Source organism: Pocillopora verrucosa, chromosome 9, assembly GCF_036669915.1.
Source record: "Pocillopora verrucosa isolate sample1 chromosome 9, ASM3666991v2, whole genome shotgun sequence".
Lineage (NCBI taxonomy): Eukaryota > Metazoa > Cnidaria > Anthozoa > Scleractinia > Pocilloporidae > Pocillopora > Pocillopora verrucosa.
In genome coordinates this window covers 736,681-758,083 of record NC_089320.1, presented here as the reverse complement: position 1 = coordinate 758,083, position 21,403 = coordinate 736,681, and the positions used below count along the sequence as shown (strand labels likewise).

The 21,403-nt window shown below is 35.2% G+C and overlaps 2 long non-coding RNA genes across 2 annotated transcripts; one reads left to right on the top strand and one right to left on the bottom strand.

Annotated features, from left to right (window-relative positions):
- Positions 1-7,764: 7,764 nt before the first annotated feature.
- LOC136283562 (uncharacterized) lies at positions 7,765-12,867 on the bottom strand. Its single transcript, XR_010718858.1, has 3 exons — positions 12,730-12,867; positions 9,362-9,734; positions 7,765-8,120 (listed from the first exon to the last, which is right to left on the bottom strand). It is a non-coding gene; the product is annotated as an uncharacterized lncRNA (long non-coding RNA).
- A 1,488-nt stretch (positions 12,868-14,355) lies between these two features.
- LOC131788686 (uncharacterized) lies at positions 14,356-17,459 on the top strand. Its single transcript, XR_010718796.1, has 3 exons — positions 14,356-14,486; positions 16,386-16,651; positions 17,061-17,459. It is a non-coding gene; the product is annotated as an uncharacterized lncRNA (long non-coding RNA).
- Positions 17,460-21,403: the final 3,944 nt, after the last annotated feature.

The window sequence follows — 21,403 nt, the reverse complement described above, 5'->3', positions numbered from 1 at the left end:
GAACCATGACCCATGGTTCACACAGCTGCTCCTTGTCGCCAAAACAGAACATCGAGAGGTTGAAAAGGAATCGAAAAGTTGAGACTTTGGTAAATCACAGGAAAGCGGCTAGATTGCTTGGAAATATTAAAAATAGCGGCATGCAAAGTCGAATTTCAAGCACGTTTGAAGGCAATTCAGAATTTTGGGCTTCACTATAGCATCTCAAAACGCGGTTAGCGTCATAATTTTTACTTAGCCCTTCGATAGCATGGACGAACTTGATAGGGTTGCTTAAGTATATACTACTTAAAAAAAAGGAATGATTGTGTTCGACCACCTTCTCATAATATGAATATATGTGAGCAACTTAAGAAGCAATTGAGTTTCATTTTCTAGAAGTGTTTTAGATGCTGTGTACGCTGCCTGGGCTTAAGATAATCGGTCGTTACTCCATTGATCAAGTCTTTTTTTAAAAAATCGTTAACAAGACCGAACAAAATTTTATCAGACGCTTGGTATTCTTCTATGAATATTATTATTATTGAAAGAGAGTGTTGGTCAGAAAAAAAATCTCTTTCTCTACGGCACAGCATCAGTTTTAGGTCGATTGTATCCTGATCGCCCAATCACACGATTTTGTTTTCACTCACCCAATTTCGCATTATCAAGAAACGCAACCAACCAATTTCATTATTTGACAAACTATCATTTAAATTTCGCCTAAAAATGATAAAGTGGGAATGCAATGGTTTAACGTTCTTGCTCTTGACTTTCATCTTTTGGAATACTCACAGATCAAATGTTCAAAACTTTGTTTTCTCGGTTCAAATACAATTGAATCTCGTTTTGGACTGCCCACTCTTCCCCACGACACAAGGTTAGGGATATAAGTTTACAAAATATTTTGAAGCGCATATTTGTTATGTTTATAATCATACAATCATACTCGTATCCTTTCATTGATTAGGGCAGACACTTTTTTTTCTGTATAATCCATTGAAGAACAGCCCTAAGATTTTAAGTGATCGTCAGGCAAGCACAAGTAACATTAACATCATTTATATTGAAAAACAACAGTGACGTCGAAAACAACACAGCCATTTACTTCAGCTCAGAATTTTCAATTTCTCGTTCCGAAATGCATCTAGTTTAAGATACAGAAAAAATTGAATTAAGATGAAAAAAGCTTCTACCTCTTTTTGGCTTATAAGGACGATTATTGGTTTCATGTTTCACTGTTGCGCATCGAAGGCAAGAAGACGATTTGATTCAAGTTTGTCAAGTCGTGTCGACCTCCCGCTTACTATGTTATATTTGTAGATACTTACCTCCTGCCTTAGTGCTGAAAAGAAAATGATAGTATTGGAAAGCTAATATTTCCTGTTTTCATAAACCTTTGATACTCAGTATTGACATCACGAGGTTCTGTATCCCGTTTAAAACGAAAAACACACTCCCCCTAAGGATAAAACATTCTGCCGTTTCGTTTCGACAACCTAAATGCTATTTATTAACGATCACTTCGCCGAACATTTCACTAAATGAGCTCTTGAAATTCAAAATTTTAAGTGATGCCAAACATTTGAGAAGAAAACGCTAAACTGGATGAAATCAAAGGCCAAACTTTTTGAAAATGCACTCCTCTAATTGGGAACGAAACAAAAGCTTATTTGGTAATGTCCGCTTTTTTACTGCTCTATCATCAAATGATGCTTCCTTTCCAAAATACTTACGGACTATTACATCTGCAGTTCTTTTGTGTGCAAAAACATTGTAAACAACATTTTCCTCAAATGCATCTTGAATATTTCTCTGTCGAAGTGTGACGCTCCAGAATTAAGTAAAACTATAAAATCTGCCTTTTAAGCTAGTATAAATTTCTTTTTTTTTTTGATGAGTTGTGTAACTTCAGTTCATCAAAACTAATAATATTGACTTGTGCATTTTCAACACAACATTCCCATCAGCTGCAATCTGCCTTCATCTTCAGTTAAGGAAGTGTCAATAAAAACAGTGATGTAGTGTGTGGTTTATTTACAACATTTTTTTTTTTGGTTTTGCAACAGATAGAAACCCAATGCAATGCTTCATCTGTTTCTGTAGTCCTTTGATCAGTCCAATAGGAAGTAATTATTCATTCCTTGACCTTTTGAATCAGCGTACAAAAGCTGTAAAGTGCTTCGGAAGGGGTAGTGGGTAGATAATATAACGCTGCTGCTAATGACAATTGATGAAGTTTAGATCGTTTCGTATCGTGGCCACACTTAGAGACACTCGTTTTTATGAGGAATGTAAGAGATTTCCCAAACAAACGAAAAAATATATCAAAGCCAAATTCCGCCCATGCCTTTTAAAGAGGAACGCACCTGCAGTTTCAAAAAGCATATAAACGAAAGGAAAAGGACAAAATTTTGGATCAACCAACAAACCACTCAGGTCTTTTCGATTCAATATCTATCCAAACTTTCCTCTAAAAATTTTTCCTTCAGAAAGAAAACTTTGAGATGTTTTCGACAAAATTTGTCCTCTTAGCGTTCCTTTTCCTAATCTCATCACCTTCATTAGCTTTTAAAATAGCTGGGAATGACGAGTTCCTAGGAAGTGGAGATGGCAGTCACAAACAGAAAAGTCTTTCGGGTCAATCCACTTTAGCTTGCTTTTGTGGAATGACATCGTTCAAGTGTTGCAAGGAACGAGGGGTAAGATCTGCATATTTCAATTAGATAATATTGAGGGAAAGCTTTTAAAATAATCATTTCAAGTCGGGCACTTGTCATTAGCCCTTGCATGGCTTTCTTGTTGTTTACACTGTTGTTTTCAGGGTTTTTTTTTTGTTTTCTTTTCTTTCACAACGCAGAAAGACTTTTGCACAACATGTTTTGTCAGCTTTCTCTTTAATCTACTTTTTTTTCAGAATTTTCCGTCCTCTGTAATCTAACGAATCTATTATTTTGTCCATACCTGATAGACGCTAAAAACGAATTTAAGTTATTCAAGTTAGAAACCGTCACATTTAATGCCTTTGTCAAAAATAAAATGTAAGCTAGTCTTGGACTAAAAATGATTTTCTTGTGTAAAAATATGAGAACCACATTCACATCGACACTTCGCCTTCGTTAAATCTATGTTTTTGTCGCATTCCTTCCCCCATTTTCTTCGATGTTTTAAACTTGAAAAAACAGCACCTCCCTACTTCTCTTAATACTTTTATCGTTCAAATATTTCTCATTTATCTTATTCTAATACATCCGCGTTTTGTCTGCCATCTGAACATTAAGTTCTGTTCATAAACTACGCCGTAGCTCAACTTTCACGCTATGCTAAAAATCTAGTAACTTTTACCCGTTTAAGATACATCATGAATCGATCGAACACACGATAATATATTTTTCTGTCAAAGCTTTTCATCATTGAGCGATCGTCCTTGAATTAACGCCTATTAAAGAGGCGATTTAAAATTATTCATAGCTCAATTTATGAACTAGATTCGTATTTTCAACTTCCTTGCCACTGAGTACAAAGAGAACCAATTTACTCTGTTGTTGCAATGAAAAATTACAGAAAAACCTAAGATATTCTTGAAGACATTCAAAAGTCGAAGAGAAGTTATATTTTCGTCATTTCATGGATTGCATTTAAACACTTAAATATGAAGTTGATGTCAAACATGTGAATAAACAAAGCAAAACGAAGTTGGAAAACAGTGACCTGTAATGGATTAAAGCATTTGGAACTCCCGCATGATGATGACGGTGAACTCTGCATGCGAAGAAACTGTTAAGCACAAAGAATAAGGCCGAGCGTTATATTACTTTACCGCCGAGTACAAAAGACAGAGAAATTACCCATGATAATGGCCGTAAATATGGCATGTGTGGACTCTTTCGCAAAAAAAACAGAGCTGCATTTTACGCTACGTTGACAATGAATTTTAAAAAATAATGAAACTCCTATTTACCCTTCACAGGTTTGGAAGAGATTCGAAGCATGGAAACAAAACAACAGGCTGTTATAAGGAATAAAAGAATAGGCGAATGCAGAAAAAGGAGATAAAAGAAGGAGAGCCATTAAGGACGGAGGTGATGAAAAAGTTTGATCTTGCGAATATCTTCTACGAGACAATGTTACAAGAAGCTAAGGCGCGTGAACTTAAAGGCTTGCTTTAAGTTGCTATGGATGTACTTTATTTTCCGCCCATGCAAAGAAATTTTATCTTTTAGTTGATACTGCTGGCGTGTTATTTAAATGAGGGCTGAATCAAAACCATACGTCAATAAACAGAGAAATGTATAAAAAGGAAGTAGAACTGGTCACCATATTCTCAGCGGTAGTGCTTGACATTTTCAATGTTCTATCACGATTCTTATTCAACCAATGTCTACAAGATTCTTGTGGGTGGCTTAGTTTCTAACGCTTTCTCTGACTTTTAAATTCTGGACATGAAAATGTTCAAGGTGACCGAGTTATATCGGAAATTTGTCACATATGCTTCCCTATGGTCCTCATAAACCATTTCTTTGTATCCTGAGGTACAACTCTCAGGTTTTTTTTCCCAATTTTTTTTTTCAAACATTCCTAAAAACAGGAAAATACCAAAAACATTGCAAGAAGTAAAGAAAAAGAAAGCAAACCTGTGCTCCTCAAGGGATAATAAAACTAGCTTTTCAAAATATAGACGACCAGGACAAGAGTAAAACCTACTAAAAATACATCAATTACCCATACCAAAGGGTAGCCTGGCAGGAATTTTACGAAAGGGCGACTAACGATAAATCCAAGAGGTTAGGGGCTAATTTTGTAATTTTTTTCGTTTAATGAAGCTATTTAGAACGACATAACCAATCATTTTTCAATGAATAGTTTCAGGCGGCAAATTCTCCTTTCATTTTCAAGTTTGAATTAGCTTCTCGGCACAAGGGATATAAACAGCCAAACCCTTTTTGAGGGAGGAACATTTCAGGTTGCCAGTTGTACAACTTCTGATGAAGTTCATCCACAATTTTCCCAAAAGGTGTAAACATATCGTCGAAAGCGATTGGGAAGATTGAAATATCCCGACCAGTACATTCTGTCATATGTAGTAGTTAAATTCGGTCATAGTCCTTGATTTTCAAGCGAAGATCATTTTGCCAAGTTCGTTCTTTTGTTCGTTCCTTCTTTCGTTCTCCTTTCTTCTATTTTTTCTTTTTTTTTAAAACCTTTTTTGATAGGCATGTAGTAATCAGGTGAAACATTCTAACAGCTAGAGAAACACATCCCAAACAAAGTTTCTCTCTGCTTACCACTAAGAAAAAAGGGTACCCAGAGGATACTTTAGAAGTCGATCGGGACGCTATTCAGTGGCCTTTGCAGTTGTGGCAAGGGGAAAGTTGCAAAGAAGTTAAACGAGGAGCAAAGGAGTGGACTGAATACCTGGAGAATCAAAAGGGATGGCCGTTAATGAAAGTTCGACTGGATAAAAAGACACAGCTTTCTCCATGAAGTATCGTTGACTGAACCCCTGAGCGGAAAGGAGCAGACAAAAGTAAATCCGGTCAGGACTGCGTTGGTGGAAAACCGGATAGGCACTGAATGCCCTTTTTTATTGTGTACAAAGTCTAAAGGTTGTCGTGGCAGTGAAATCTGGATCAATGCTGATGCTGTCTCCAACATATCGGCTCAGAGATGTTAATTCCACAAAGATTAACCGAAACTGGCCCAGTTTCGCATCTCTCAAAGAACTGAGGAAATACCTCTCGTTAATATTTCTGAATATTATTTGAAAACGAACTTACGAAAACACTTGACACAAATGAAAAAAAAAATTATAGAGAGCGTGGTTGCTAATCTACTGATGAAGGAGCCCGAAGGTGTATTTTATTATATTTGATTTCAAACATGGATTGTGGTTGTTGCAAAATTTCCGATTGACTATTGCTTGGGAAGAATTAAAAAACGCTAAATTCAGTGTATCTTGTATCAGACCTTAGTTTATTTTAAGGAATAATATGTCGCTATGTTCTCTGGGATGAATAAAATGACTCATTCATCAAATGATAGAATCTCTTCTACAGCGCAATAATTACCTCTTCTGTCAAAGCAACAGTGATTTACAGACAAGCATAATGAAAACCGAGTGAAATAAACACAAACTTCCGCACGTAAAAACTATTTAAAAAGATAATAAAATTGCTCTTTAAGATGAGCAAAAAGTCATCTCCAATTTTTTGAAACATTTGTGCCCTTTCCATTTCAAATATTATGAACATCATTACCATACAAAAAAAAATCGAGAAGCCAGGTAAATTTTTCTATTTGAAATGTTTGCCGTGGAATGCATGTGAGGTGGAAAACTCCTGATTAGTAACCTCTGGAAACCGAAAGTTTTTCAAACAGAATTTAAAAAAGGAAATTTTAATAGAGATATTTTAATCGAAATCATAGGATACTCCAAATAATCACAGTGAGTGGAAATTTTCATAAAAACCTGTAGCGAAGAACACAATACGTGCCAAAGATCTGTCTACGTCATTTATTTTTGTACGTCACCAGCTTCAATAAAATAAGGATCGTTCAAGCTCCTATTGATAGTAAGAATGCAATACCTTTGAACAGGTGAAGAAAATATATAAACTGGGATGAAAATCACAACAAAATGGTGGCATATAGATTACATCTAGCTCTTAAACTACGTCAGTGTCTTTTGAGGTAACAATATGCACCAGAGGCTTTGTCGTGGTGGGAGGTCAGTGACAAGAAGAGGCGTACATTTTCTATTAGGATCCTCTGAATTGGCACGCTTCAGGTTTTGGATTGCAAGGGATTGCTATGGAAGCACCTGCTGACTTCGTAAGTTGGACTATTCAAGATCTTTTTATAAGCCAGACATGATGGGAAATTCCCCTTAGCTGCCATATATTTTCCCGCAGTTGGTAAAGGCTAATCTGTTGTTATATCTAGAAAATGTTTTCCATCTCTGAGTACCTTTTTACCGTATAAGAGTTTTTTTTTTGAAAGCTCAATGCTTCTCAAGTCTACTTAGCTGAACGCACATCGACACCATTGCCATACGCACACGAATATTTACATCCCATTTGGTGAGACATTGTGGACGTCCTTATTTGTTGTTATCACATGACGTCACAGCAGCCGTATTGGGTGTCAAAACAATAAAAATGGCGGCCATGATTTCTCAATTGCGAGTGGCGGCTTTGGTTTCTTGAGGTGCAAATAGAGGTTTGATGAGACTTTTAGAGAGTTTGGGGGGTATTGTTATTCTTTGCCAGTGATATAAGTAGCATCGTTTACCAGGATCCAACATAGCTCTGATTGTTTTTTTTCATAGGTGAAAAGTTTTCCTTTTCCTGCTGCAAATTTATCAGGAGGGATCATTTTCTGTCAATTATTCAACCCTTTTACTTCCAAGATTTCATCAGGCTTTCTCCTTACTATCCGTCATAAGATTTGTATGGGATTGGTTTTGATAATTTGATATTCGATCAACCAATAAATAATCCTCTTGTTGTTATTTTCTTTATTCCCATCTCTTGTGCGCTCGTTACTTCATTGATTTTTTTAAAGAGAAATTTTTAAAGAGAAATTCAGCCAATTATGGGAGTTAAAGGGTCAAACGAATAGCGCTTAATCTTTCTTAGGCAACAAATGAGCAAAAACCTGACTTTTTTTTACCTGTACCCCGAGGTAAAATTGCAAATAAAAGGTAAACGGTGGTTTCATAGATACGTACTACGTCAGTTAATGATCATCATCAGTCACAAACCTGTGATGTTGTCAGTATTATTTTAATGGTGAAGCTAAAGCTAAAAGAATAAATAAAATTGCCAAACAGTATTTTATTTTGATCAAAGTGTATATCATATCTGTGCTATTAGGCCCGCGTACATTCAGCGAACTCGCACGAAAACTATTCCTTTAAAACCTTTATTTTTCCGCCGATTAACAAAAATAGCTGAAAATTAATTGTAAGCATGCCGTAGCTATTTTTAATTTTATGCTCTCCTGAAATAACTCATTTTCCAAATTGGTGTGAAAACAGTGACATCAAGAGCCATATTTGACGTCCGCATCATGAGTTGTACTCTTTATTCCCCAAGTTGTCCTCCATTCTTGGCATAAGCATTAAGCTCACTATACCCCATCTATAAAAAGAAAACAAAATGATGAAATACTTATTTATCAAATTATTTTTCAGTCAAGTGAAAAGAGAAGACGTGCCTAAGAATATCAATCTAGAAGCTCATGAACAGTTGTGCCAATACGTTTTTGGGAATTTCATTGTTATTGTGCAAGCAAAATGTTACTTCCATAACTTTCCATTCCCGACCTATACCATTAACTTCCTTCACCAGAGCCATAGTCACATTTTTGATCCATTTTCTGACAAGTTTGGAAACTTCGTGTAACGTTTCCACTCAATCTGCAAGGCCAAAACTATTATGATTTCAGCTGGGTAAGGAACAGGCTAGGAATAGGCAAATAATCTTGGAAAATTTAATCCGACGATGGAAGATCTCGCAGAATTTCTCAAGTGGAATTAAAGTTTCGGAATCATCAAGACTCTCCAATAGCTCCTACATTTAGAAAGATATTTCGGTAAAGGTATGGAACAGAGATGAAGCTCGTGATCATTACAAGTTGTCATATTTTTTTGGGAAATCTCCATGGCACAGATAATGAACACATATTTCTGTATCTCTGGGATCGACATTTTCATTGAGTCTGAGAGTATTATCTGTGAACGTTTCAGTCAAATTAAGAGGGAGACGGACACGCAAGCTTGATTGTAATATTTTCCAAGTGATAAACTAGCCATTTAAAGAGACGAGAAAATTTAAAAAAGAAATTTGTGGCAACCCTTAAATCTTGAAATATTGGGGTTTCAAATAATATATCGCATTAAACTTTCGCAGTCTGCTGATCACATTAATGTTATATAACAAATGCATGGCAACTCGGTAAGCGAATTATTTTTTCAAGGTAAGAAAAAGCCTTTTGGTTAAGAAGAACACTGCAACTCAGCATTTGAAGTGGTTGCTTGGAATTTAATCCCCGATTTAGACTGACCAGCAAATTAATTGTCTGCCTTTAATATCTATAGTAAGTCGGAGAACAGAAGTTAGCTTTTCGAATATCTCCTAAATAAAATCTCTTCGCAAAAAAATTGAGTAACGGGAGGAAAATAGAAGTTATATGAGATATGGAAGCTATACATCTAGTTTTAGGAGGGTTTCTTTCGTATTTGCTTTAGCATAAAGGGCAATTTACGAAGAAAAAAAATAAAGAAGAAAAATTATTCCAAATTAGGAATAATTACGAAACCTCATAAGGATATAAGTCCTCACGCTACCATCACAATATCATTCTGGGATCCGAAACTAACCTTTGAAAACATTCTTTTCCTCCGGCAGCATTTCACTGAGGTTACACCACATATGCAGGATGGTTTGGGTCGGCGATGAAAGGTTTGAAACTCAGCATCTTCTTTATGTTCCTTTCCGTTTGTCTCATCCAAGGCCAGCGAAGGGAAAATCATCAAGGCGAAGAGGAAGACGAGCATGACCGACATCTTTTTCAATTCTTCAAAGCGGAACTATTTTGATGTATTTCTTTTGCACGGGCTTGGAACTTGCACTATCATGTACCTTTTATATGTTAGAAAATCGCCGCTGTAATGTTTCAGTTTTGTGTGGGCGTTCTCTATGATCTATTTTGTTTTGGTTAGAGAGTATTCACGATTGCTCGGTCCAACGTGCCTTTAAATGAAAGCAATCAAGCGAATTTTGAGAAATAAAAACAAAAACCTTAAAATTAAGAACTATCTGGTATTTCTGTTGATTTGTCTTTTATTTTCAAGATCTGCCGACCGCGAAAAAAGCGAGGAATACCCAAGGTGGAATTTAAGTGAAAATGATTTAAAAACATTATTAAGAGGTATTTTTGGCTTCTCGTGTTTGTTTGTCGAAAGTTTAATTCCCAGACGCCCTTTCATCTATTTCAAGTTCTACTTTATATTAATTGTTAGAAGTTCAAGACCAAGTGATCAATCTTTCTTTTTATATACAACTTGTAACTAAGGTTAACGGTAATAAAAATGTTTCATTTCCGCTAAATATGAATACATTCACCGCAATAAGATTTAGAAAGGGAAGAAAAAAGCAAAAGGGTGCTTACTACTCTCGCTTGAGGAAACACATCTTGTTTTATTATGTCGTTTATAAGGATTTAAGAGCGCCAATTGAACATGGTAATTCAGCTGCTAAAGCGGTGACCTTGATTTCGTTCTCGGATTTGAAACGAGTTATCAAGTACGTTCGAAACATTAATATCTTCATCACTCTTAGCTTATTATTTCATCCTGACGCCCTTTGTGTGCTATAATGAACTGAGGTGGAAAGACCTGAGTAGAGAGAATTTCCTTCTCGAAATGTAAAAAGAGGTATTATCCCTCTGTAAACTTCGAGAACTTTAGGAACATATTCTTCAGAAGGTAAATAAGGTGCAATGCACACCGCTCAAATAATCGGAACTGACATATTGTCAACTGGGAAATTTTGAAAATGACGTCAACTTATTCTCAAGTTCCTTTTTGCCAACTTCAAAGGGCGAAAACAATTCGAGCCGGTAAATGTTTACAAAACTGCATTATTGATCGGGGCTATTTACATAATTACAACGAATGTAAAGAGCATAGTTTTTGTATTCACCAGTAGCCATAGGTGGTGTTTGCAAATGTATAATTTGACTTTAAACTTCATTGAAAATTAAAAAAAAAACCTCGATTAATGAATCATTTGTATTGCCAAAGAAAAGTTCAGATCCGGCTCTGAAATACTTTATAACGTTTCAGCCCCATATGTCCGACTCAAAGGCAGACCGCATCGCAAAATTCGTGAGTGTAATGAAGTGCAGGTATAAGAACTTTTTCTCTAGAATAAGGCTTCCTGTTAAAAAAAAAAAAAGGAGGAAAAATAAAAGATCCAATCGTTTCCGATTTAATGAAGTAAAAAGTAGTTTGCCAACCAAGAAAGTTAAAAAAAAACGACTTATTTCCAACGAAAATAACGAGATAAAGATCAGTTTAGTTGTTTAGAGAGGGAAGCGGCTTCTAAACGTTTGGGATGATTAATTACTTATCAACAGTAACGTCAAGGAGAGAATTCATCAAAAAAGAAAAACATCGTCAGGTTTTTTCCAAAAATACCTTACCACAGTATGTTTTGATTTCAAAGGTGAATACCTCGATCAGACTATAAATATAACTTTCAAAACTTAAATTATTTCCAAATAATTTCCACTAATTTATGGAGGGATTTTTTTATTATTCTAATTCACGAGAGGAATATCCAATAGCTGATCAAAAAAGACAGTATTTCTTATGCATTCCTTTAACTTTTCCTTCCCTTCCTCACTCCTTATCTGTATTTTCGCTCTTTTTTCCATTTTTCATCGTCTCTTTGATCAATTCTTTTTTATTTCCTTTTTTCTCTGCTTTTGTCTGTTTTTCCTCTTTTCTTTGTTCCTTCCTCACTAATTTTTTCCTCGACACTTTTCTTTTCTTTTTGTTGAAAAAAATTCTAGAGAAAGTGCTTACGAAACATTTTTAAAGATTGCAAAATTGTTTTTCCTGTTTGAAAAAGATAGAGAGTCCACTTTCTAAAGGAACAATTTTAAACGCGGCACTAGCGTGCGTAGGAGCGAAACAATAGCTTCACAAACCTAAAACATTAAACTTAGAATCCCTCCTTGCATCACATCGCTTTAATATAAAGATAATTTTTGACTGAAAGCTTAGAGCCTTTAATTCCACTTGGAATGGATTAAATCAAATCACAAAAATGCGAGCTTAGCATCGATTCACTTTCTTTCTCCTCCTTCACAAGCCTAGAATTTTTCTTACAGATTGAAAATTTCAGATTTTCTTTTTATCTAACTATACTTATTGTATAAATGTTCCAGGAGAGCTAAAACGCCCACCTTTCAGAATCCATTTAAAAACACCCAGGAGGGGTTCAAATTTCTCACTTTGAGAAGTTCTATTAAAAAATATATTACAAGAAAGAAAGGGTTGGGGGCGAAAGGTCATTATTAGCTAGCTATTGAATGAATCTTGAAGTGCTGACAATATCATTTAAGTAAGCTATTCAGTAGAACCTACATTGTCTAGTATCTCATTTTTCCCTTACTTGCTATGTTTTTTCTCCCTTCCAGAATTTGCTATCTGCAGGCTAAAAATGCGTACAAACTACAGCAGAGCAAAAGGTTATATAGCCATCTATCTCTCTTAAAAATGGTGATGCATAGGTAAGAAATGTTTGAGGAACGTTCTGCTAAGCACAACTTTTAAATGGTACTAAAACGGCATACACAGATTTAAGCCGAAACTAAAAATGATGTTCATATTTCACGAATGAAATGACGCTAGATCCAAGCTATATAATTACTCATAACAGTGCTTTGAATATTTTACATCAAATTCTTACTGTTGAATAGACCCGGTCAAAATCTAGCCATAAACGCATCACAGTCAAATTTGATAAATTAAGAGCAACCTGAAGAAACCATACTTTTCCCTATTTTAAGATTATTATGCCTTACATTGCCATGATATTACTTTTTCTTGAAAAATTTCAACCATGAACTCATTTCCCTTAATTTTAACTCACTCTCATGGGTCTTTAAATTCGCGATTACCAAGATTCCAAACATAAAACGAAAACAAAGAGAAAAATGAGAAATTTGATAACCTACACTCGGTCCAAAACGATCCTGCTGGTTTTCTCTCCTCCTTCGAAGGTCTGTTATTCATTAAGATTCTGCAGTCAAAAATCAAAAGTTGGATTTTTTGGGGGGACTAAATACTAATGAATCATTTCCTTTTTGACAAATAGCGAAATGAAAGTCCCCTGTTCATGTCTTTCAGCTTTTTGGCGAGATTAAGTGACCTTGAAAATAACTAAAAATGTGGTAATCAAAGTTACTTGTGAAAATCGCGTACCCATCTGAAAAAGAGCTGTTGAAAAGTAATTCAAAATCAGGAGCTAAACAAACTTTGTATCGAAATAAAAAACATCAATGGACAAACACTATGCCAGATGTTTGTGATATTTCTAACCAGTGCTTCTTGAAAACGACCGAAGAGCTGCAATTCAGATTACAAAACCTCACAGATGTGAGTTTCCTTTCTAAAAGTGATCGAAATGATAACTGTATCGACAAAAAAATAGAGAGAAACAGACTTCGACCTTTTAATTTTGCAAATTACTTTGCATGTTAATCGTAAAACTCAAAGAAATATTTTCCAATACCGGAAGTTTTCCAAAGATACACTTTTCCAAAAATTTCTTCAAATACTTCATGTACATTCCTGCTGATACGACAAATTATCTCATATCGTATAAAAAAGCAGCGACCAGATAAATTTTCATGAGGATTCTGTTTTCTTTCTCTCTCTTTCTCTCTCTGTATTACATTTCAACAAAGAGTTAACAATTATTTGAAATTTATCACAGTAATGGAACTAAAAGGGAGACCATGATAACTATGAGACGGGAAAAAGTTTTGTGGTTTAAATCTGTCTGATTTTGACGTCATAGCTCAAACGTAAAGTTATTATCAACAAACGAAAGATAGCAAAACTTCTACTAGAAAAAAACATCCAAATAAAGATCATAACGATAGAATATTTCGACATGAACAGAACTAATACGTTACACCCAATCGTATGGTATAAAAAGAAAATGATGAAATTAATGTGGACTTTGAATAAAAAAACCTTTGGCGTAAAATTACTGCTATTTAACAGCGTAATCAACGCTGACTGCTTAAATAATTATGCAAGTTTTCTCATTATTCCCCGCAAATATTGTCTTCTTCATTATCTTCCACTATATATCTGTGAATATAATCCAGAAGATCCCAAGAAGTAAAACTGTATTATCATTGGATGCTGGGAGACCAAAGATTTAACACAACGGGTAAAAATCATTTTAGTAATTTGCTAGGCTAATTGGAATTCGTCATTTTTTTCGAGTCCACGATTTTACAAATCTTGACAAATTCGATAAATCTGAGAATTTTTTTCGAGGGAAAAGAAGTCCAAAAGTCCAAAATAATCTAATTTGTTAAAAATTGCCAATGGAAATAATTTCCAATTGAAGCCGTATTTGTATCGATGAGAAAATTTATACATAGGTTGCAAAGTACTAATTGTTCTTACTTGGCCTGAAGTTGTTTAATTGCAATATTTCATTATTTCGAATGGATGAATATTACGAAAACCATCAACCTTAGTTAAACCGAAGATGCGTTTTCCAAACTTAAACCATCAAGACGTTCATTGGTTCCATCACAAGTACGCAGGCGTTTGGTTATCTACGCAACCACTTTAAAAGAAGATAGGCAAGGAAAGCGGCACTGTTTATAAATTAAAAATTTGGAACTCAGCGTTGGCCATCGTTGGGGAGAATCAGGAACGAAGACACTTTTTCCAGGTAACGCTAAGCAAGGTGAGTGTAGACAAATTTATCGTACGACGTTTGTCATTGTCACTTTTTGCTTCATCTGTGCAAGTCGTTTAATTTGAGGAATTGATCATTGAAGAGAAGATCATGGCTATTAGAAGGTCCGCCCTTTTTCAAATTGATTTCTTGGAAAGCAATAGACAGAAAAATGCACACGGAGGGTCAATACCTGGGTTTTGCTCCATTCAACAACGGAGTATTTGTCTGATGACTAAAATTGCTACACAAAAGGAAGAAAATTTAGGGCGTAAGATTTTTGGGATCACAAAGTAATTGAATAATTTTTTAGTCAAGGCAGGTTTTCTTAGGCCAAGCTTTGCAGCCGAGTGAGTATTTTTGAAAGCTACGAGCATGATTTCTCTACTAAACTTATCCTGCTTTGTTAACGGCAAACAGTGGTTGTGCTTACCAAAACATTTTGCCAAAAAAACAAAGAAAAACAGAGGATCCACTTGTAAAACTTAATTAGAATTCGGAATCAGCGCTAATGAAACCGCAAGACTTCGAATACCTCTAAGTGACATGGCGATAGATATCGTATTAAACACAAAAGGAAGAATCTCGATGTATCTTGTAAATGAAACTAAGTGCTGTTGTATATCTTACTGTCAGGTAACTCCTACTCAAGCTAACAAAGCGACAATGAAAACAAATTTTATGAAGCATATGAAAGTCAATTTCCCACGAAATGAACCGCAAATTAATTCATAACAATGTGTGGGACTGAACAAACAGCTTTTGGAAAGACTGATTTCTTCCGAATTTGTGACTGAGAAATACCGAGGCTTGCAGTAGTTTTGTTTTTGTTATCTTTTGTAAATGTTTAATCACTATCATTGTCTCTGCATCCCAAAAAAATATTCACCATCTCAAACGAAAGCGTTTGGGAGTTGAAACTTTAGCAGTTTTCTTTGCCTTACCATCATTCTTCATAAACGTATTCTTGTTTCACCGAGAGAAGATCTGAAGTTTTTGTTATCAATTTTCATATCAGTCGGAAGGGTGCCAAGGGATTTTTGCTGCAAAGCAAAAGACAGCTGAATATAGACATCGCTTATATTTCTCTTAAGGCCGGTTTCAAACTCCGTGCTACTCACTTAACCGTGCATACTGCATCAAATGGCGAGACGTGTGCAATTTTTCCTACGGAAGATTTTAGTAAGATGCTGCATTTTTTTCTGAAAGGCAGGTAGACCTAGTCACGCACTACGGAGCTGGCAAGACTTATTCACGTTATCATTCCTCTTAGATTTAGCATAGGAACGGTTGTCGTGTGTTGTATTTTTTACTGTCCCATATCCCCCCCCCCCCCTTCCCCATCTTCTTTGGTTCGTCCAAGTGTAGTTTTCAATCGAAATCATTCTATGCCTTTATGAAAAGAATTTGACATTTCACGTATTTTCCCCTATTCAGGACTTCTTCGTATTTCATTAATCTTCTGCCTCTAAGTACGCCCTTTGGTGGAAAAGATCGATGTTTGAATCCCCTATTTTCATGATTCCGTTTGGATAACGTTTTAAAAAGATTGCCTTTCTGTTCCCTCACGAGGTAGTTCTTTACAGCTTCATCGTCCTCCTCCTTCGCTTTCCACTTGTAATTCCCGTTTCCGCTATTACTCAAGAAATGCAGTGCCAAATACTTGTTGTAAAAAAACTGAGATACTTAGAAATCCCTAATTGGTAAAAAGCCTATCGTTTGCTGCACCGGTAAAGCCATAGAAAATTGAAACACTGTAATTTGTTTTTAAGTTTATCTAGTAAAAGCAATAGACCGACTTTCTATCAGTGCGATAGAAAGTGCGGTTTCTTGATTAAATTATCGAAGGTTGTATCTTGTATTGAGTTAATTGATTATTATTTTGTTTTCTTCATGCTCGACAACAAGGACGCTTTTCTCATTCACATTCCAGTGGGTTGATAAAAGCTGCTATGATGAAAGTTTCGCTGCTCGTCCTGAGTGTTCTTGTAGTGATACTTTTCTTGCACACCTTACACTACAGTGAGGCGTCCGAAATCTCTCAAGTACTGGACAGAGAAATTCGAGAATTAAGAGATGCTATCGAAAAGAGACGAAAGCGTAAGCCCTGTGGATTTACCTGGAACTTGAGGAAGTGTAAAAGCCGTGGAAAGCGGAGTTATAGGGACAAGAGGGTGAGATAATTAGAGAACGCGACAATTTTAACTTCGAGTTGCTGCTTTAATCTTTCACTGGTTCGCCGCCCTTTTTTGCGAGAAATATAAAACAACAAGAGAAGAAAAGCTCTTAACAGCATTTTCATGTGATATTTTCTTTACTGTTTAGGAATTTATGAATAATCAAATCAAAGACTATTTTTTACACCATTCTGCAAAATCGGCTCGCAAAAATGAAACTCCAACTTCCGAGATGAAAATAAAGCTTGTTGCCTTTTCTCTCCAATCACTTAAAAATTTTGAATTCAACTTCATCAATTTAGGCTAGGTGAAACTCAGCAAGGAAAGGGTGAATGATACAACCTTACTTCTTTTTATAGAGTGGAATAGCTCAGCAATCAACCGTGTGAATTAATTCTTTTTATAGAATGGAATAGCTCAGCAATCAACATCATTCAGTTCATTTGTACCCGATGATATGGATGCCTTGTTTAACGACTGGATAACTGAAGAGTAATGCGTCATGATATACCTTCACAACATTAAAAATATTAATTTAGAGCGAAATGTAGTAATATTGAAGCAATCATCTTGATCACATTATTTGGCATGGTGTAGGTAACCACGCCTAGTTAAAAATTGTGAACTGAATCGTGCAATGTATAAAGAAATTAGCCCTCATCACTTTTCCATGCAATGGTTCGTAAATGTATAGGAAAAGGACATTATCATGATTCTTTCAATTATAATTTTTTCAATTATTTTATTTTATTATTGATATATCAACTATTATAGACCAACGATAGAACAGGAATAAAATAATGATAGAGAAAATACACGAAAGTTCTTTGTTACTTTTCGTGTTTCTATTTCGGCCAAATTCACAATTCAATTGCAAGATTATTTTATTCGAGATAAGGATGCTTAGATGATGAAAATCTTACTCCTTTTGCATTGTCGGCAAATTCCTACTACGCAAGGGATGTCCAACATTGGATGCGTGCAATTGGTCTTTTCAGAAACTTGCACTAAAAATTTGGACCAGTCGAAAGCCGAAGTATCAACGTCACATCATCTCTCTAAATTTGAATCCAGAGAAGAATTGCAGCCCATCAAAATGCTCACGGAATAAACGGTATTGTGATCAAAACTGGAATTTTTTTTTCAAAAGTCAATTTCGTCATGAAATGTCGCAAACTGCTTTCCTTATTTTGTGAAATTGATATCCTGCCTCGGGGAGATAACATAGAGTATTATCTATTGTAGAATTTTTTATTTGTTTCTTCAGGGAACACGTTCAGCATTTGCGGTGAGTGTCACTCACAAAATGACCTTTGTATTGACTTTTTCCGAACAAAAAAATCGCGATCAATTGTCAAGTCGTTTGAAACTAAATTCTACCCTCGAATGTCGATATTTGACATTGCCTACAATTTGACAGACACAAATTTCAACAGAAAGCCGCATGAATGACACAATGATGAGGCTTCCTCTTCAAACCGGGTGATAATTAAAAATCTACTCTTGGCGGTCAATGCAAACGGAGATTAAAATTCATGTCTACGTTTGGCAATATGGATTCGTCCTCCAGAAACTTAGCAGAAAGCGTTACATCGATACAAACCCTGATGTCCACAGAACATTACCTCTGCATTGAATCTCTTGCAACGATAGTTTGGACAAGACAAATTAAAAAAATGGAAAAAAATTGACGCCAGAGTTGTCCTTCAATGAGGTGGTCATATTATTATCATAATACTCAAATAACCACACAAATTTAAATTAGTAATGAAATATTGTTGCATGGTTTCATTAGGGCCAGAGCTTTTCCATAGAGAAAATCTTCTACATCAGAGAAGTCAAATATTTCATCAGGATACGGCTTCTTTGTCACAAAGACAATTGATATCCTGCAGTTTACACTTCCACCGTAAAACAAACTATCATTTATTATTTATCACTAAGAAGAGGCTTGACATAGGTTCTTGGACATCTGGTTTTCATTTTGCAAAGTTTGCTTAGAGTCGTATTTTTATCATTTTAATACTCACGAGGGAAAATGAAGAAGTTAAGCACAAAATTTAATTATTTAAGACAAAAAACCAAGCCTCGTTTTCACATTTATAAATCGTCGTAAAAACCGAATGGCTTTCGAATTTATAAACCAATCAGAACTATCTGAGGTGCCTACGAGCGTGACGACGTCCTAAAATGATTGAAACCGTCGTCAGCGTTTCGCTCTGTGGAAAATATAGGTATTCTTACCCTATTAATTTCAAACAAGCTTCATTCTCAACCTTTTCGACAATATAATCAGTATTATGTTCCTCTTCAGAAACGATGAAATGTTATCCTAAAACTCCCGGACAATTTGAATGCGATTCTTCTAGAATTTTGATTGTTTAAGAACTATCAAGCTGGATAGGCTAACAACAATCCTATATAATGCAAGTAAGTCATAATTGTTCATGTGTGCACCGCTTTGCTGTTTATATGTGTTTATACTCGCTCTCAGAAGATAACTTCGTTAACGCCTATAAACCTTGCTTTGAAAATTGAAAAAAAAAATTTTGATTAAAAATAAAAAAGCAGAGAACATTTTTTTACAATAATTTTCATCAATTGAAAGCTGAACATGATATATGCAGGAAGCACATCCGATCATAACATATGGAGGAATACATCCAGTCATAATTTTGTAAAGAGGATAACTGATGCTCTTGTGCGAAGAAGCTGCAGAAGTCTTTACAATGATAGAGACATAAAGCTGTTAAGTACTTGTTCAGGAAGGGTGGTCGTCTTGTAAGTACAGTATGGTATCGCTACTTTTAAAAAATCTAAAAAGATGCGCGAATGCGATTATTTAGATTTTTCATATTCGCAGACGACATCCAACAACGCTTTCAAGCTATAGAAAGTCTTTGGAAAATGCGTCACGAACTTAATTTATCTCCATCTAAATTAACAGAAGGAGATCGTTGTTAAGGGATTAAACATAACTAGTGTTTTCTTAAACTATAACAATGAAAACAAAGAATATGGGGAAAAGAATGAAAAAAGAAAACACAGACGTACGGTACATTAAAAAAGCTCTAAGAAATGTTTCCAAAAACATCGTTTAAACCTTTTCAAGCTATTTCTGAGGCATATAGGACATTTTTCTAAAACAAACGTAACGTACTTAATGAATTCTTGTTAGGTAATTTGACAATAACAGTCAATTCAAAAGCTTATTAGTCTCGTATCGCTAAAGGACCCTCAGGCCATAATACATGTAACAATCGTTGTGTTTTGAAAAGTTTTTTTCTCTTTAGCAAATGGTTATTAGTAAAGAAAATAATGGTTTGAGTCCTTTCCCACGCAAAAAAAATGAAACAGCTATAAACGTTTCGCACTTTTACTAGAATATTGGATCAAGGGATTTCAGTCAAATTACATCACCATATCTTCGATGTGACTCTGATGGATTTTCGTGTAAAAGACCGTAATATAGGCAGAGTTAGAAGTTATGAACTGTTTTTGTTATATAAATTGAAAATTAGCATCAAAATTTACCTTATTGCTTGATTTCTAACCATGTAACAAAATCAATAAATCACTCATCATTCCAAATATATTTTTGAGCACTTTTCCATCAGAAATTGAACTCTTCGTGAAAGTAAGATATGTGTACCAGTTTTTTGTTAACACGAAAGTTGCGACAAATAAATAAAAGATTATCGTCTGGCGCAGGATCTAAAATAAGGAATTTATTCAGTTTTGCAGATTTCTCTTTGAATTGGGCGCGACATATCTCTTGAAAGCTTCTTTGTCGGGAAGTGTCAAATGCAATTGTAAAAAGACAAACTCAGAGAAACTTTAATTGAGAAGACATATATATATATAGCGTGGGCTAACGACAAACCCAAGTGAAGATTTAGAGGAAAGGAACTGTACTTTAAGCAAACACTGTTAAATTGGGTTTTAATATCTTCTATTAGAGCACGACACATGCCTTTCAATTGCTAAAAGCTGTTTCATTTTTCAAACGGAAGACGCCAGAACTTAAAGAACTGGCAGATAGTTTAATGATTATTTCCTAGTCTTCAAGTTATTGCTGCAAGTTTTCTCTCCTTGTTTACTAATTTTGTTGTAGTTCAAAATTTAAACAAAAATTCATGGCGTCTGGTGCATAAAAAAAAGATATTATCATCATGGGCTCTGTAATCCTTTTTCTGTAGCAAATTCAACCCAAAGAACACCTTTCGTAAAAACGACTTCTACTTCAAAGAAACCTGAGTAGTTTTTGCAACTTAAATCGTAATATTCTCGTGTAGAGGGACGTCTGAAAGAAAAATATTACATCCAGGTTATGTAGTAAATTTTGATCGATAAAGAATGAGAAGAGTGCAGGTGATGAAAGTAACTTTTATAGGTTACCCGCGAGATAACGTTTGGAAATCACGATAAACTGTGATTCCAATCATAGAATAGGGGACTGATGCGGAAAATCCTTCGGAAGAATTAATTTGAAGTTAAGATTACGAAAATGTCAGTTTATAGTTTGTCATAGGATTGCAAAACTACCAGGTTCATGGTTTGTCTTTCTAAAGAAGTCCATTAAGCAACAAGCCATAATAGTAATTCATTCCGGAATAGCAAGTTTCTTCTTTTTAATTGCCACTTTGGACAAGGCCAACGTTAACGAGTCCATAGCTGTCATAATGTTTAAACAGAGCGACGCCAAAAGGAAATGGAAGAACAAAAGTTATTCCAAGTGTAGTGAATTAA